This window comes from Hakea prostrata, chromosome 2 (assembly GCF_041222555.1).
Source record: "Hakea prostrata isolate BN-2017 chromosome 2, UWA_Hpros_2, whole genome shotgun sequence".
Lineage (NCBI taxonomy): Eukaryota > Viridiplantae > Streptophyta > Magnoliopsida > Proteales > Proteaceae > Hakea > Hakea prostrata.
Genome location: NC_142601.1, coordinates 63,343,346 through 63,361,069, shown reverse-complemented (window position 1 = coordinate 63,361,069; position 17,724 = coordinate 63,343,346). Strand labels below are relative to the sequence as shown.

At 39.6% G+C, this 17,724-nt stretch overlaps 1 protein-coding gene across 1 annotated transcript in view; it reads left to right on the top strand.

The window, feature by feature from the left end:
* The window catches only part of LOC149025613 (actin-interacting protein 1-2-like), a 45,622-nt gene that overhangs the window by 18,270 nt on the left and 9,628 nt on the right, over nt 1-17,724 (top strand). The gene's annotated exons all lie outside the window — the stretch shown is intronic.

Here is a 17,724-nt window from a genome sequence, read left to right as displayed (position 1 = left end):
AGAAGTGAGGGTTGGATTACTATATTGGCAAGAACTGTCTTGAGATGTTTATGGACCCCCTCATCCATCTGAAAATGGTTGAAACAAGTCTCCCTATCACTGTTTTTGCTGAGTCTGGATGAATCTGACTGAATTACGCTGAATTCACCAGGGATCATGTTGGCATTACAAGCTGCTGATGTGCTTCCAAACCTTAGACCCTTGGTGCAGGAGTGCTGAAGATCCACCACTGGTTCCAATAAATGGAAACTTTAGCAAGGGCCCAGCCTATTGTAAAGGCTTGGATCCATTTTGGTTTTAAGTCTACTCTATTTTCATGTGATAGGCCCCTCATAACCAGGGTATACAAGCGAAGGGATAAGGGGGAGTATGCAACATTACCTACAGCTGCTACAGGGGATCCAAATGAAGAGAATACAGATGGCAGCCTCCCATTGGACAGCAACCAATACCCTGCTGTGAACAGAGGAGCAGAAGAAACAGTCCAGGTCGTAAGAGTTTGTTAGAATGGATGAGTATGTAAGGGAAGAGAGGGAGGGATGTTGGGGAAAGGAAGAGAAGAGACAAGCGAGTGCTTGGGGAGAGGGAAACCTCTGGGGAATGGCCTAGCCATTGGGCTATTCTAGTTTATCTGAGTTCCATTAGTTGTTCTTAATTTCAGAAGTGTTTACCAGTTGTAGAATCTGTCTGTATTTATTCAGCAATATCCATACAGGAATGCTAATGAAATTGACTGTTACATGAACATCATTCTACTGAGTATACTGTACTGAGTTCATAGCTTCAAAAATTAGTCCTTATATGTTTATAGCAGTAAGAGGTTCATGGAGATTCATTGAATGTTCTATCAATCTGGTATCAAAGCTGGTCGATCCCAGGGAATGGTAAAGAGCCACATGGAGTTAAGAGTCGAGATTGTGGAGACTAGCGTGAAGGACCTGCAGAATCAACTAACTTTGATTGAGTCGAAATTATATAGGGTTGAACAAAGCCAGACAGCATTCATAAGTGAGTTAAGAGCATACCTGTTGAAGGGAAAGTGTGTGGAGGCTGGAGAAACATCACCGGAAGTCACCGTAACCAGAGGAGAAGATGTGCCGAGTACCCTGTTACAAAAGCGACGAGTTCTGACTTCTACGGGACGATGCGATTTCTTCCCTAGGTATCTGGAACTTCCCATTTTCAATGGTGATGACCCGAATGGTTGGACAGCCAGAGCTGAAAGATACTTTATGCTACAGGGCCTTATGGAAGCAGAGAAGTTACAGGCTACTCTAATTTGCTTTGAAGGACCGGCGTTGGGGTGGGTACAGTTCAGGGAATTGCAGAATCCTCTCCATTCGTGGGTAGAACTGAAGTATGAGCTACAAAGAAGGTTCGGTTCGACACAAGCAAAGTCACCCTTGGAAGCGATCTTGGAGCTCCGACAGAATCGAACGGTTGTGGAGCATTAGGGTCACTTTGAGACTCTTGTTGCTGCTGCCGGCGCCAAGGAAGACGACTGGCTTCAGGGGGCATTTCTCTCAGGGTTGAAGGAGACGATTTGGGCTGAGCTCCAACTATTCCAGCCTAGGGGGTTAACCCAAATAATGGATATGGCCCAATTCATTGAGGCCAAGAATCAAGCCGTAAATGGGCCAAAAGCGATATCCATGACACAACCCATGGTTGGATGGGGGCAACCCACGGCCCAACGAAGTGGTAGCAGTGAACTGACCAAATACAAATGGGCCGTGGCCCACTTCTATCGGTCCAGTAAACCCACCTGCCTCTTGTTCAACCGTAAGTAACCAACCCAACTTAGGGCAAACCAACCCACCATCGTCTTCATCTTCGAAGAGCGCCCCTGCAACTCCATCCGGCGGAAGTAGCAAGCCTCGGTGGTTGACTCTAGAAGAAATGAAGGCAAAAATAGATAAAGGACTCTGTTTTTGGTGCGACAGGCCTTATTCTCGAGAACATCAATGTCCCATGAAACAATTACGAGTGATGCTACTTCACGAAGGTGAACTGAGCGAAGATGCAGAGGATAATTCCGTTGGGATTGTGAATGGCGACGACAAGCACAACTCACCTACTACCCAGATTGAACTATCGCATAGCTCCTTCGCGGGACTCGACTCACCTCGCACACTGAAACTCAAAAGAAAAATAGGTGATGTCTTGGTTATACTGTTAGTCGATTGTGGCGCAACCCATAACTTTATTTCAAGGAAGATGGCAGAGAAGATAGGGTTGGCGATTGAGGGTGAGGCACATTTCCATGTGACATTGGGCGATGGCAAGAATGTCCGAGGACAGGGAGTCTGCCGTAAAGTACCGATCGTTATCAATGGAATCACATTTGTGCAGGAACTACTACCATTTGAATTGGGTGGACTAGACGTCATCGTGGGAGTGGAATGGGGCTATCTTCGTTGGGTGATGTTCAGAGCAATTGGAGGCTACAAACTATGCAATTCATGTGGGAAGATAGACAAGTGAAGTTGAAAGGAGATCCGGCGTTACTCAGGCTAGAAACAACATTGCCAAAGCTCTGGAAGATGGCTCTAAAAGAAGGACATGGTTTCTGGTTGAAGCCAAAGCTGGTAGACGTACCAGAAAATGTCAACGGCAATGAACAGGTACGTGGGTTGTTAGAGGAGTTCATATCCTTGTTTGCAGAACCTAGAGAGCTTCCATTGCGGAGACCCTACGATCATTCGATAAGGCTGATCAAAGGCAACAACCCTCCTAATCTTAGGCCTTATCGTTATCCCCATTCACAGAAGAATGAAGTAGAGAGGTTGGTAAATGAAATGTTAGCTGCTGGGTTAATTCGTACAAGTGTTAGCCCATATTCAAGCCCGGTGCTTTTGGTGCGAAAGAAGGAGGAAAGTTAGAGATTTTGTGTAGACTATCGGGCACTCAACAAGCTAACAGTACCTGATAAATTCCCCATACCAGCCATTGATGAGTTGCTCAACGAGCTTGGAGGGGCTGAGGTGTTTAGCAAGCTTGACCTTAAGTCAAGGTACCACCAAATCAGGATTGTTGAAGGTGACAAAGAGAAGACAGCATTCTGAACACATGATGGGCACTATGAGTTTCTTGTAATGCCATTTGGGCTCTCGAATGCACCTGCTACCTTCCAAGCGCTGATAAACGAGGTATTTTGAGAACACTTGAGGAAGTTTGTCCTAGTGTTTTTTGATGATATCTTGGTGTATAGCAGATCCCTGAAGGACCACTTGAGTCACCTTCGATTGCTCTTGAATCTCCTAACCCACATTGTTTGGTGGTGAATAAAAAGAAGTGCTCGTTTGTAGTGACCACACTAGACTACTTGGGACATATAATTTCAGCAGGTGGTGTAGCAGTAGATCCACAGAAAGTACAATGCATGATCGAGTGGCCACTACCGAAGAATGTACGAGCTCTTAGGGGATTCCTCGGTCTCACTAGGTACTATCGACGTTTTGTTTGGGATTATGGGAAAATTGCAACACCTCTCACTAATCTATTGAAGAAAGACGCCTTTCAGTGGGACGACTTAGCTACCAAGGCCTTTGAAGCATTGAAGGCAGCGATGACCACGGTACCTGTACTTGCCATGCTGGAGTTCTCCAAAGAGTTTGTGGTAGAAACCGATGCCTCCAGAGTCGGTTTGGGAGCTGTCCTTATGCAAGGACACCCCATAGCCTTTTGGAGTAAAGCGTTGTCCCAAGACTCCCAACGAGCCTGAAACAAATTAGTTTGTGAGAAAGAATTGATGGTTGTCTTGCTTGCCACTCAAAAATGGCGTCATTACTTGTTAGGGAGGTATTTCAAGGTTCGTACGGACCAAAGGAGCTTAAGGTACTTGTTGGATCAAAAGTTAGTAGCGGAGGACCAGAGAAGTGGATCATGAAGTTGTTGGGCTTTGGTTTCGAAATCATTTATAGGCCGCGGTGTGAGAAAAAAGCTGTTGATGCATTGTCCTGACAGATGAAAGGCTCAATACGATTCACTAGTCTATCGGCATCAGCATGGGAGGAAGAAGAAAGTTTATAAACTGAAATTCAGCAGTCCGAGCATTATTTAAAGATCATTCAAGCCTTAGTCAGCGGCTCTACTGAATTTCCAGATTTCAAACTATGAAAGGGGACACTCTTTTATAAGGGTCGCTTGGTCATTCCCGAAAACTCCAAGTTAATCCCTAGGCTGCTGGCTGAATTCCACTCCACTCCTTTTGGAGGTCACTCCGGGTATTTCCGCACCTACAAAAGGGTCGCGGCAAGCTGTGACACTTGTCAACGGAGCAAGCATCAAGCAATGAAACCTGCAGGGCTGCTTCAACCTCTCCCAATACCTGACCAAATATGGGAAGACATCAGCTTAGACTTCATTGGGGGATCACCAAAGACCCGAGGAGGCGATGCTATACTGGTAGTGGTGGATAGATTGTCAAAGTATGGCCATTTCATTGCACTCACGCATCCATATACAGCAAAACAGGTGGCGATGATCTTTAGCAAGGAGATAGTAAAACTTCATGGGTTTCCCAAGTCGATTGTCTCTGATAAGGATCAGGTTTTCATGGAGTAGCTTTTGGAAAGAACTTTTCAAATTAGCGGGAACCAATCTGAAGTTCAGCAATGCTTATCATCCTCAAACTGATGGACAAACGGAAGTGGTGAACCGAGGATTAGTGGTGAACTGAGGATTAGAAATCTATCTCCGTTGTTTTTGTGCTAGGCAGCCTAAAGATTGGACCACTTGGATGTCATGGGTTGAGTATTGGTACAACACCACTTTCCATTCAGCTACCAAAATGACTCCCTTTCAAACTGTCTATGGTCTCCAACCTTGCTTAAGTGGGAAGGGAGCAGCTCCAAGGTGGAAGAAGTTGATATTCTCCTACATACACGAGATAGCATCCTCGATGAGTTGAAGACTAATTTGCGTGTGGCTCAAGACCGCATGCGCGCATCCACTAACCAACATCGAAGGGATGTCACTTACCAAGTAGGGGAGGAAGTTTTTCTCAAACTTCAGCCATATCGCTTCATGAAGCTCGCTAAGCACCCCAATGAGAAGCTCAGCCATCACTACTATGGCCCATATCCCATTGCAGCTCAAATCGGTCCCATGGCTTACAAATTGACGCTTCCAGCCAATTCCAAAGTTCATCCGGTCTTTCATGTATCACAACTTAAGAAGGTGGTAGGTCTGAACATCACAACTCAGCCGCTGCCAGCATGTTTAGCCGATGATGGAGAACTCCAACTCACCCTTGAAGAATTGTTAGACATCTGTTATTCACCTCGAGGAGTACTTGAAGTACTGATCCACTGGAAGCATCTACCGGGCTGTGAGAACACTTGGGAGGACTTCCTTGAACTGCATAACCAATTTCCTGATTTTCACCTTGAGGACAAGGTGAAACTGAAGGGAAGGAGCGTTGATAGGCCCCTCATAACTAGGGTATACAAGTGAGGGATAAGGGGAGTATGCAACATTACCTACAGCTGCTACAGGGGATCCAAATGAAGAGAATACAAATGGCAGCCTCCCATTGGACAGCGACCAATACCCTGCTGTGAACAGAGGAGCAGAAGAAACAGTCCATGTGGCAAGAATTGATTGAGTGAATGTGTAAGAGTTTGTTATGCGCAAGAGTTTGTTAGAATGGATGAGTATGTAAGGGAAGAGAGGGAGGGATGTTGGGGAAAGGAAGAGAAGAGACAAGTGAGTGCTTGGGGAGAGGGAAACCTCTGGGGAATGGCCTAGCCATTGGGCTATTCTAGTTTATCTGAGTTCCATTAGTTGTTCTTAATTTCAGAAGTGTTTACCAGTTGTAGAACCAGTCTGTATTTATTCAGCAATATCCATACAGGAATGTTAATGAAATTGACTGTTACATGAACATCATTCTACTAAGTATACTGTACTGAGTTCATAGCTTCAGAAATTAGTCCTTATATGTTTATAGCAGTAAGAGGTTCATGGAGATTTTGGTTTTAAGTCTACTCTATTTTCATGTATTGAGATTTTCTCATTAACACCCTTCCAGATTTCTATTTTTCTAATCTTACTTTTTGTCACTTTATTAGAAAACTTAATCTTTTTTCCAAGTGGAAATAATGGTGTTACTTCACATATGTACTCGAAAACTGTGCATAACGTTGACATCTTTTGGTAATGACATTATGATGTCCCTTTTAGATTGTGTTTGAGAACCCTCATATACCCCTGAAAAGATTTTGGGACTTAGACAAGGAGGCAATTAAAAGGAGTCAAGTTCTAAAAGCACATATGAAGGTGTCATTCAACGACACCCTTTATGTTTTGAGTTATTACAAGTTTGTCCAAGTTGAACCAGTGATGCAGCTGGTCACATAAGTCAAATATTCTGTTTGTTGTCATTAAATTTTTAAGGTTGGGTCCACATTCTCTTAAATTCTTTAAACTTCAGAGAGAAAGTGCAAATAAGAGGAGTCCCTGCTTGGCTTCAACTCTGTACCCCACGGTTTTTGCTATTGACAATTCCTTTCTTTATTTAGGCTCCTTGCATGGAGGCTGCTTCCTTTTGGTTGACCAAGGTGTGATTGGTGGTGACTGCAATCAATACCTAGTGGCTAGAAGCCCAGGTACTGCTGCCTCTATTTGCTTTTATCACAACCTGTTTGTTAGATGGGGAAAAGTGGAAAAGGTGAAAGGGGGTGGGAAACTTGGTACTTATTTCCTCGAAATCCCACAAATAGGAGTGTTCGATTAAGTGGGGTGCAAAACTTTCAAGATCACCTCATTCAATGCATTTATTCTTGTGTCTTATGATTGGCATCCCAAGTTTTCCCACACGATTCACTTTCAAAGTTCTACCAATTCAGTATGACTCTGGCAATATTAGTAGAAAAGTTATGTTGTTTCTCCTCTCTCCTTTCATCTTCTGTATTTGCCACCAAATCCTACTTTATTTCCATTTTTTTCTCTTTTCCACTAAACCCCACCCCCATTAAAAAGCACTTCGATGTGAAACAGGGATCTAGGGTTTAATTGATTAATGAGCCCTAGATCTAGGTTCACCTGCAGGATCCTCTTCAAGTGAATCAGCAGTAAACTAGGTTTTAACACCCTATGGTTGAGGGAATAGGGTTGTTTTGTTGAAGTTAGGATTTAGGAAGGGGTAGGGAGGGATCCAGCTAGGGTTTAGGGTTTAAGGGATATGATTTCTTACAGAGAAAGGTTAGGTTAATGCTTTGTGGTCAAATATGATATACCCTGACTAAGATGATATTGAGGATCTCAAGGATACATAGCCTATCCCATGGGAGATATGGGATAAATTCTTTGAGATGGGAAGCTAGGGTCTATAGGTGTCAAAGTGGGTTGAAATTGGAGGGAATATAGGTAATATTATAGGAATATGATCCCCCAAGTTTGGTGGGATTTGGATGTCTAAATTAAAAGATATTAAGGTTCTTGTTTGTAGGGTTATCAGAAGTACAAAAACTCAAGAAAAGAATTGTAATTTGAAATCCGACAATCAGAATAGGTCAAATTGGGATCTAAGATCACTAGGGTCGGGGGGATGAGGTTCCTAAAGTTTGGGACAGATCTATCGATTAGATTGGCGTAGATCTAGCCTTGAATTTTGGGTCTTTAGAAACGTCTGAAAATTCAAGAAAATCCAAGAAAATAAAAAGAAGGGTGCGACGGAAGAGGGAAGAAGAGGGAAGGCTAGGGGGCAGAGGTGGGAAATGTTTACTTGTTGTAGAAGAGAGAAGGTTGAAAATTGTAGAAAATTAGAATGCTCAAAGCTGCCACAGGTTTCCTCCCTTGGAAACCCACAACTTCACAGATATCTCCTTCAATCAAATTTTATTAATCATCAAAAATGTCCTTTACAAGCTTTGGGGGCTATATTTATAGCCTTACATGAATAGGCTCACTCTAGGACTCAAGATTAGAAGGTGATTCAAACTATGACTTCTACTTGGTCTCAAATTGGAAAGAAAACAAACAAGGACTCTTAGATAAAAGTGCAAACACATAAGGACTTCCATTGAAGTAGGAATGCCTTTTAAGATTGTACTCCAACTTAGAAACCAAAATAAGGAAGGACTTCTACTTGACTTGGGGCTCCCACTCTACTAAGGACTCTCATATAACTCATCCTGGGATGATTCAAATTACAAAACAAGAGTAGATATAGACTAGACTCCTTGTAGAAAGTGGAGTGCAACAAAGGAGATCCCTCTCTAGTTGGGACTCCTAACCTAATTGGAACTCTTTCATAACTAATCAAAGATTAACTCAAATTCAAAAATAGAAGTAGATATGGACTTCTAACAGTACTCTATGTCCAATTAGACCCATTAAGACCCCAAAAGAGAGGGCCAAATGACCAATTTGCCCCTAGTTGGATTCGGCCTTCATGGAGGGCTGCAGGAAATTGGGCAGGGATCCTCCCTGGTTACAGTGTTCCCCTTCCTTGTCAACCCAACCTGCAGCATGTGGGACTTACCAAACTGCCCTTGTATCCTCTTGCATTCTACCCAGTCTGAGTTCTTGATATTCATCTGTCCTATACTTGCTAAAACTGTCACATTAATTTTTTTAAAATATTTTATGAATAAATAAATTCATTACCAAAGAGGAGAAAAGGCGAAGGGAAAAGTACAAAGCCAAAGATAGGCTCAATTAAGCAAGTGCAGAACACAAGCACAAGTGGCATGAAGCCATACAATCAAACCAGAAAATACATTAGCACAACCAAAATGGACCAAAAGGGCAAGAAACCAGCTAGATCAACACAGTCTCTCGATCAGTCAATGACACTAGAAACCTTCATTGCAACAATCCGCGAGACATGCAACAGGGAGAAACGCAGCGCCATAGACACTAGGGTTGGTAGCATAAGAGGATTGAGACGAAGAAAGGTAGAAAGGGAGGGTGATAGAGAAGGAGAAATGGAGGGAGGAGATGAAACTAGAGCAGAATTCGAACCTGAATGGGAGAGATCAACAACGATGGTTCTCATGGCTTTCCCGTGATTTTTTTTTTTTTGGGGGGGGGGGGGAGGAAAGAGAAGAATGAAAGAAAGGAAGAAAGAAAAGGAGGAGATGAATCTAGAACTGAGATTGAGCCCTATTTGGAGAGATCAGCAATGATGGCCTTCCCAGCATTCCCCTGACACTAGAGAGGCCATTGATTAGAACCCTCAACGAAGAAGTTGAACCTAAAAATAGAAAGGGGAGAGGGAGAGGGAGAAGAAGGGGAGATAGAGGGAGGAAATGAGTCAAGATCTGGGACCCAAACAAACTGGAGAGATCAGCAATGAGGCCCTCATGGCTTACCCCCATGCCTGAGAGACCTCCAAACAGGAACCCTCGACAACCTGAACCAGAACCCTATAACAGCCAATCTTTCCTTCTTTTTTCTTCTTCTTGTTCCCCTTTTGCTAAGTCGAACAGAGAAGAGAGAGGGGAGGAGATGAGAAACAGGGAGAAGATGAGAACAAGGGGTGGTGAGGCAAAGAGAAGATGAGCAAGGATGAGGGAAAAGAGAGAAGTTGAGAATGAGAGACGGAGAAGCAAAGAGAGAGAGAAAGAGAAGAGGAGGAAGAAGAAGTGGTAGAGAGGAGAATCAAAGAGAGAGAAGAAAGAGGTGGAGTGATGCTGGCAGTATGCACTGGATTTCAAGGCAAGGTTCTCACCAGAAACCCAAGGGCCAAAAGCCTGGATGACTCATCACCTGTCATCCCAGCATCACCACAGTTTCAAAATATTTAAAAATAGAGAGCAACTGAAAACAACAGGCAGAGAAGCCGAGAGGGAGATAGAGAGGAGAAAAAGAAGAAGAAGATAAAGAAGCGGAGGAGAGACAAGGAGAATCGAGAGAGAGGAGAGGAGAAAGAGGCAAAGGACTGCCAGCGTCTCTCCGCCTTTGGAATTGCCGATTGCTGATGTACCAAAAGCCCTAAGAGACGGAAGTCATCGTCATCCGACCTTCCTTTTCTTTCTTTTCTTGTCACTTGTTAGATCTGAAGGTTCCTCCAATCAAGAGGGTAGTAATTTTTTCTTCTGGTAGTCCAAAAGCTTTCTTTCGCCCCAAAACCTTGGATCTCCGACCACTTTCAACCTATTCTCCCCAAAACCTTGAATCGCCAACCCAAAAGCTTTCTTTCACTCCTTAACACCTTGAAGTTCTCTAGGTTCACATTGAAGTTGTTTTGATCTGATGGTTTAAATTCTGGTTTTGGTAATCTTTAGTCAATCAACAATACACTCTTTCTGAATCTGTTTCAGATCTCAATTCTTCTGGTTATTAGATAGTCCTACGTAGAGTAGGATTAGATTTTTCTGACTTGAGAGCTAGGATTGATATGTTAGGTTTTGTGGGCTTAACTAACACTAGTCTATTTATCTGGGCCCATATTCATTCAAGGGTATTACTGACCTTTACTATTGTGGGAGTGGTTAAAGGTTAGGGTTTAATATTATAAATAAATTCTTGGGTCCCCGTAGCCGTCACACTGATACATTTTGGGTTTGAGGTTGTTTCCACAAAACACTCAAACGAAGGATTCCAAAGGGTGAAAAGTTACAAAATTGGGTAAGCAATGCACGTTTCTTTAAGATACCATTACATTAGAACTTGAATCGGTTTGATTAATTCGATCAATTGCTTCTTAATTTGAATTAAATATATTAAATTTAATCTGTTGGTTCCCCTCTTTGTTACTAAGGTTTGATGTGTGTGAGGTATCATTCCTTTGTGGGATAAGAGATGGTTTCGTGTACATTACTCAAGTATGTGGCTTCCCAATTTTGTAACTTTTTACTTTATGAGGCTTACATTTACTCTCTTGGCCATAAGTTTGTTTTTCAGTATTATTGCCTTCCAAACGTGCATGATGAGTGCCTTGATGAATATCTGGATCCCATAATTGCATCCTGATTTTGGTAACCCATATTTGATGCAGTTGGTTAGTGATCCTAAACGTTTTTTCCGTAACAGGTTAAATCCGGTCCAAGTTGACTCAACCAACTAGATGATAAGAATTTTAGAGTATTGTCTGTGCATCACTTATGCTTCAAAATCATGAGAACCTTACGTATTTGCCACTTTCCTATATGGTTTGTTAATTGAAAATGGTAGAGTATCCTTGGTAAATTGTTTGGTAAATTGAAAGTTCATACAAAATACATGGTTTTGATGTAGTTGACTTAGATAGTTAGCTAACCCAACTGTCATCCAATCCTATGAAAATAGTCATGCATTTCTAGTTATAAAAGAGAATAAAATATTAAAGCATCTACCAAATTCTAGAGATTGGATTTTGGGCACTATTTATTCTCTTTCTCTCGGAGGAACTTAGAAGTTTCCAAGAAAGTCAGTGTGAACCCTCCTATTGTCTTTAGAAATACTATATTGGACTAAGGTTTAAGTTATTCAACTTAATTTGATTACTGCAATGCTTGGTTTATCCATTCTCCTACCGTTGGGAGTCCTGGATTGGGATGACTGCCTAAGTGAAAAGTTAGCCTGGGATACCTTGGCATGGTTTGCAGTTTTGGTAGGCATGGCAGGCCAACTGACAAATCTTGGTATTGCAACATGGTTAGCCCATCCTCTACCCTCTGAATGGTGATATACATGGATGATTCTACATCATGATATGGATGTCATGTGGTTTTGTAAACCTTCTAGAACACACTTCTTTATAATGCATTTGGAAGAGGTATGGAGATTGGTGACTTGAAACCTTAGTTGGTTGTGTTTTATACTAATATATATTGTGCATATTTTTGTTTTTTGACTACAAATTTTGGATGGAGATAATAAGAAGAGGAGTGTAATCCACCAAAGTGGCATCACTCTACTTTCCTATTGTTTGTCATAGTAGTCAAAGTTTGGTGACATTTGCTTAAATGTGATATCATCTATGTAATGATAGTATATGCATACAAGTGAGAGTGAATAATAATTTAAGGAATTTCATTTACCCAAAAGTAATGAGATTTTCAAGGATTATTGTTGCACTCATTTTTAATGTGGGTTAATATATTTGTTTTGTGCCAAAGAAATATTTTTGTAAAATGTTTTTGCTTTATAAAAGTTTCTAGAATATGGAAACAATTTACATTGGATGTGCATAGTTGTTTTCTCATTGAAAGAATCCCATTATAAATTATCTGCAAATAAGATTACATAATATTATGATAGAATTATATGGAACCCACCAAAGTGGTAAAATATAATTTTATTATAGTATTTTGTGATCCAATGTATATATAATTACTGCAGAAAATTGATGGTGTTCATCCAAAGGTGTCATCATTAAAGTATGTTTATGCACATGTTCTTAAAGGAATATGATGACTTAGAAGTACCATTAACCCAAAGGTGTTGGCACTTTCAAAGTCATATATCCCACGGCAATTGCAAATTGTAAGGGGACTAATCATTCTCAACCCAAAGGTTGAAATGTAGTAACAGTCGGCAACTCTTACCAGCATAATGGTAATTTTTCCTTCTTTAGCAATAAATATATTTTTTGTCATTATTATTAAATAAATGCCTAAGATTGACTTTGATAAGTTATATATGTCATTTAAAGTACCATAAAAATGTCTTCCGCTTACTAAGGCAATTTTAGTGGGAGTTGTTAAAAATCATGTTTCTAGTATGGATGTCTTATAATATTTTGATACTTTCATTTAGTGGGAGTTATTGTTTCTTTTTATTCAACATTCTTTGACTTCATTATGAAATTTATTCATTAATAAGATGGTTTTTTTCGTTTTTATCTTGTGTAATGATTAATAGTAAATAATGTAGATTTATATTTGCTACATTTGATGTTCTAATGACAATGGCGGTATTTAGCCAAGGTTTTAATGACAATGGTGGTATTTAGCAAAAGTTATTATTTATGACGGTATTTAGTCAAGGTTCAGATTTATGGCGATATTTAGCTTAAATTCTTGTCAGATTTTAATTTATGGTGATATTTAGCCTAAATCCAGGTTTAGAAATTTTGCCACATGCGGTTTTGCCAATAGGTGGTTTTGCCAATAGGCGGTTTTGTCACAGGGGTTATGCTTGATGGGCGGTTTTTGCTAAAGTTAGATATTAATGTTAGATCGATCAATAGCGGTTTGCCAAATTATAATATCTGAGTATTTTACCTATGAGGTAATTCAAGGTAGGCTGATCATTGATCAGGAAAGGACCCACAAGAGGGAATGCTTTTGTGATCACATAAAGTTTTGCATTCTTTACCTCTTATATGCACCCCAAGGATTCATATCAGCAAGTTGTTAATGACTGTAATGACAGATAGTTGTGTTCCGTATATTGAGGAGCATCTCCTGCTGTCGTTCACATTAATTGTTTGTTGGTTGAATCAGGTTTTCTGAGTGATTAAGGATTATGGGCATTATGACCAAATACTTAGGTAAAGGTATTTGTGTTAGTGTAGCCCAAGTGGGAGATTGTTGGGTTTTGTGGGCTTAACTAACATTGGTCCCTTTATCTGGGCCCATATTCATTCAGAGGTATTACTGACCAGCTATTGTGGGAGTGGTTAAAGGTTAGGGTTTTATATTATAAATAACTCTTTGGGTCCCCGTAGCTATCACACGATACATTTTGAGTTTGAGGTTGTTTCCACAAAACACTCAAACAAAGGATTCCAAAGGGTGAAAGGCTACGGAAGATTCAAGGAGAGCAAAAAGAGGATCTAAATACAAGAATGCACTACAGGTATTTATTTCTACGCTTCCGTGATTATATTCATAACTATGTTTTAATTATTATAGGAACAATATAGATCTTGGTGGATCCGAGCCATTTTCTATAATAATTAAGGTTATGAATTATTAATTTTATCATTTGATTATTTGATTTTATTTTGGATTGGATCTGATGGGGGTATTCAGGTTTAATTAAAACCCTAGATCATTTATGATTTAATTTATTATTACGATCCAGGAAGATCCATGGTTTAATTGAAACCCTAAAATTATCTATTAATTTGATTTATTGTTGAGATTCAAATGGGAGGAATAAAATTGAATCCTATTATGAGTGTTTTTTGGTTCAATTTTTTTTTAAAGAAAACTATCTCTTTTTTGTTCAAAGTTTTTTTTTTCATTCAAGGATCTCAAAGTCACTATCGAGGAGTCTCTCGTGATTATGAGATGGACTGAGCAAGTCCAAGATCAGAAGGGCACTGTCGATTCCTCTCTTAGGAGGAGAACTCGAAGATGGGTTGGGATTTATATCAATGAGTTTTATAGATAATCTGTTAGAACTATTCCTCTGAAAGATTTGTTTAAATCATATGTATGGAAAGCATCAAGAAAAATAGAATTTTTTCTTTTTCGTGAAAACACTAAAGAAAGACCAGAACCTTTTGCCTTGGGAAAGCACATCGGATGCACTGTTTTTCAGATTTTAGTCTTCTAGAAGGCAAATTGAGAAGATGAAACAAGGCACATTGAGCACGGCGGGTAGTACGTGTTTGGTGAAAAGACTATAAAGTTTGGTGCTTGAAGCTTGTTCCCGGCTTTCCTGGGTATGATATGGACGGGCAGTCAAAAAGACAGAGGGAGGGCTTATTTGAACTTTAGAATTTTAAATTTGGTTTTTCATGGATCCAACGTATCCAGTGAGGTTTGGCAGTTTGCAACTTTAAGCTTGTTTATACGGCTGTACATTTGAACTTTAGAATTTTAAATTTCAAAAGAATCCTTTTTTTGGAAATTGGGTTTATTGTTACCCTAAAAGCTGGCTGTACATTTGAACTTTTGAATTTTAAATTTCAAAAGAATTCATTCTTTGGAAATTGGGCTTAGTTTGTTTTTATCCATATACTATTGGTCTAAAACCTCTTTAGGTTTTTGAAGCTATCATCTGTTTTGGAAGTCGTAATCCTAAGGTTTCGTTTTTCTTATAGACTTCAATATTCTATTATTTTTTTGATCGGATCGCAATTATTGTACATCGAATCCTAGATTTTGTGATTATCAGTGTCCTTTTGGGGTTGGTTAGAGGACTATTGGGTATAAGCCGACGATCTCTAGTTGGTTTCGTGTTTTGGTTTCTCCATTAAAGTTTTTTTATTTTATTTCAGTGTTGATTGTGCTTATTTAAAAAAAAAAAATAAATAAATAAAGGTAAGTAAGTCTAGGTGCTTTCATTATCCCTTTTCTTTTGTATACAGTTTATATTGTATGTGCATTATTTTTTCTTTTTCTTAAATGAATCCCATTATAAATTACTGCAAATAGAATTACATAATATTATGATAGAATTATATGGAACTCACCAAAGTGGTAAAGTATAATTTTTTATCCTGATATTTTGTGGTCCAAGGTATATATAATTATTGCAGTAGATGATGGTGTTCACCCAAAGGTGTCATCATCAAAGTATGATTATGCACATGTTTAAAGGAATATGATGACTTAGAAGTACCATTAAGCCAAAGGTGATGGCACCTTCAAAGTTGAATATTCCGTGGTAACTGCAAATTGTAAGGGGACTAGTGCATTCTCAACCCAAAGGTTGAAATGTAGTCAGTTGGTAACTCTTACTAGTATGATGATAATTTTTCTTTCTTTGGCAGTATATATTTTGTCATCATTATTAAATACATGCCGAAGATTGATTTTTGATAATTATATGTCACTACAGTACCATCAAGATGTCTACCAATTTCTCCGATATTCCAAAACTCACTGGAGATAATTTCAAAAGGTGGGAAGAAGATTTAGACGTCTACTTGTGTTTAAGAGAATGGGATATATGCCTCACAGAACCTAAGCCAGTTGAAACTGAAAACCCCACTCCTGCACAGAAAAACAAACTGATCCTTTGGAATAAGACAAACAAAAAGGCCCTAACAATAATGAAGTCACCTATCCCAGAAAGCACTAGGAACAGTGTAGGGCAAAAGGAAACTGCAAAAGAATACCTAAATGCCATCAGGGCCAAGTTTGACTATTCTAAGAAAGCTCAATCGGGAGATTTGATTTCTACTCTTACCACTACCAAGTTCACTAGGGAAGGTAATGTTAGAGACCATATACTAAGTTTGATATCTTTGGGAAATCAGATCAAAGGCCTAAGTATAAATTTCGATGATGATTTTTTGGTAAACATCATCTTGGATTCACTCCCTCAACCTTATAGTCATCTGAAGTCCACCTATAATGTTTTGTCTAATCACAAATGGAGCTTGGATAAAGTAGTTACTATAGTAACTCAAGAGTAGAATAACCTTAACAGAAACAAGATAGAGACTGCCAATCTTGTTTACAAGAAGGGTTTCTCCTCGAAGTCCCACAAGAAGTTCATCAACCCACAGAAAAAGGATTTCAAGAAAGGAAAAGATTTCAACAAAGGGAAGGATTTCAACAAAGGGAAAGATTTCAAAGGAGCAAAATTCCAGAAAAGGATACTGAGTTCATCTGTTACTGGTTAAGAAACCAGGCCATTTCAAGAAAGATTGTTACAAAAGGAAGGCTTTTCAAGAGAAAGGGAAATTTGGTATGAATTTTTCACTAGTATGTTTTAAATCTTGTTTAATAGATGTCCCTATAAACTCATGGTGGTTAGATTCCGGTTCTTCAATTCACATCACTCATTCCTTGCAGGGGTTGCTAAGAAGACAGAGACCCAGCAAGGATGAAGTGAACGTGTTCGTGGGAAATGGAGAACGGGTAGCAGTAGAAGCCATTGGAGATATTAGGCTAGTTTTGAATTCTTAAAATTCTATCATATTGAAAAATGTAGTTTGCATTCCCACCATGAGAAGGAATCTTATTTCTGTAGCCAAATTGGCCCAAGACGATTTTTCCATCAATTTTAATGGCAATGGATTTTCTATTTTAAAAGATTCAGTAGTTTATGGTTCTGGCTGTATAATTGATAATATGTATAGATTTGATTGTGAAGAGTCTTAGGTAATGAATGTTGGGATAAAAAGAAGGCTTGACAATAGGAATTCAACAACTCTTTGGCATAGAAGGTTAGGCCACATTGTAAAGAAAAGGATTGACAGACTAGTGAAACAAGGGATACTAAACATTCCTAACACTGATGAATTGGGAGCCTGTATTGACTGCATCAAGGGCAAAATGATCATTAGTAGAAATAAAGAAGCCACTCGTAGCACATCAGTGTTGGATCTGATCCATACTGACATTTGTGGTCCATTTCCTATACCCACTTAGTGGCAAGCGATACTTCGTAACTTTTATAGATGATTGGTCGAGATATAGATTCATTTACCTTCTTTCTGAAAAGTCTAGTGCTTTGGACTACTTCAAAATTTTCAAGGCTGAAGCAGAACTTTTTCACTCAAAGCAAATAAAAGCTGTCAGATCTGATAGGGGTGGAGAATATTATGGAAGAAGTGGAGACACTGAACAACATCTAGGACCCTTTTCCCTTTTCCTTCAAGAACATGGAATAGTTCGTCAATATTCTATACCAGGTTTTCCTCAACAGAATGGTGTTGCAAAAAAGAGAAATAGAACTCTGAAGGACATGGTCAGATCTATGATGAGCAATTCTGCTTTACCAGAATCCTTATGGGGTGAGGCACTCAAGACCGTGCTTATGTTTTGAATAGAAGTACCAAGTAAAACAGTATGCAAGACTCCATATGAACTTTGGGCTGGAAGAAAACCAAGCCTTCGACACTTGCGAATTTGAGGCTGTAAAGCTGAAGCCAAAATTTATAAT